Below are 1,886 nucleotides of genomic sequence, written 5' to 3'. Positions count from 1 at the left end.
GACATTTGACATCGTACCTAACTTCAGAGGCAACATTAACATTTTTATGTATTTCTACCAACACGTTCACTGCCAGATAATTAATTTAACAGGTTCACCACCGAAGAAAATCATATTTACGAAGTTTATTGAATGAATAATTATACAGTGAGCTAAAGGTTGGAATAAATTCATTTTTTCATGAATAGGCGATTTTGGAAATAAATCCCAGGTCGATTTTTATTTTTAAATTGCGTCAAATGCTTCAAATTTGCTGATAGACAAAAAACGCGAAAATTGACCGTGTTTTGACCTTAATTTGCAAATAACTATTAAGTTCAAAAAATCGACTGAAGGAAACATAAATATAGGTTCTTTTTATAGAGGTGCATACTACTTAAAATAGGTAACAGCATGTCTAGTACCCACATATCTGTTGAATGTAGTTTAGAAGTGATTAAATATGACTCATTTTAAATGGGTAACTTCTTTTAATAGAATCTACATGCTACATTGTTATCTGAATTGCCATTATCTCACCTTACAAACATAACATCCAATATGGTCTAGTGGCCAAGATACCTGGCTTTCACCCAGGATGGTCGGGTTCGATTCCCGGTATCGGAAATTCTTTAACATACAGTTTTTCTCATGATCATCTTTCAGTGCGTCACAGTTTTTCGATTTCTTTCTAACGCATTAAATTGTATGTGACAGAAAAAAAGGCACGTCGGTGATTACATTTCGTCGGTGACATTTTTATCACGGACTTACCCTTTTTCCTATCATTTGTTAGGCACTGAAAAATGATCATGAGAAATACTGTACTTACAAACATGATGTTGACATACCTCATAATTTGAGACAATAGGGCTTTTCATCGATTGTCATTTGTTTCGAGCTTCTGTCATGTGTCACATAATATTAATATATCTACGTCATATGTCTCTGGTTTGTATCTTAGAATATAAAATAAACCATAGAGGTATATATTAACATAGAGGGATCCTACCTTCCACGCTTCCTGACGACAAGATCTCATGGACTGGTTTGCTGCATCTCTTTCTAACACATTGTATCTAAAATATATGATGACATTCAGTGTGAAATAGGCACGGAAGAGGAGGACAACTGTAGCAGCTTTACTATGCGTAAGAGCGAAACAGCACTAATCCAAATAAAAAAGATGGTGTCGTCACTTCGCTCTGAATGACACTCTCTCTATGCTAATATATAACTCTATGAAATAAACAGGAAGGAGTCTGTCATATATCAACATCACCTTAAATTTCTAGCGGAACCTGCCATCTTGAACGTCTGTGGATGACTCATAAGTTTTTGTCAAGGAGGTAGAAGGTGTTTGTGTATTGGATCAGCTGTGTGCATAGAAGTTATTAGTATAATAAAATGTTATTTAACTGACTTTTCAACAAAATATTATATTAATACGTATTTTCTCTTGATCTATAGCTGTTTGTTTAACATCAAAGATGTAATAAAATCGTTAAGAAATTATTTTCTTCCCTCTCTCAAAGGTACTTCACTGGAGATAGAAAGCAAATCTGACAGCTGATTGCCATTTGCAACCTCCTTCCTGGCTCGAAGTCATTTCGGATTGTACTCCTTCCTGGTTTATTTTAAGGCTGTATGACACTATGCATTTTCTTGTATCGTTTCTTGTATAATTTCTTGTACGTACATTTGTGCCCTGTATGACACTATGCAAGTTCTTGTATCGAAAATTGTATGAAATTCGGCACGTGATTGGTCGATATTTTGTTTGTCACCGCGTGTCACGTTATGGTAGTACTGCATCTACAGCTGATTTTAAGGATTTTATAAAATTTATAAACTTTTAATTAACATTTTAATGTTAACCAGAATTTTACGTTGACTGTTTGAGGTTG

This window comes from Diabrotica virgifera, chromosome 2, assembly GCF_917563875.1.
Source record: "Diabrotica virgifera virgifera chromosome 2, PGI_DIABVI_V3a".
Lineage (NCBI taxonomy): Eukaryota > Metazoa > Arthropoda > Insecta > Coleoptera > Chrysomelidae > Diabrotica > Diabrotica virgifera.
Note: the sequence above shows the minus strand (reverse complement) of the source record.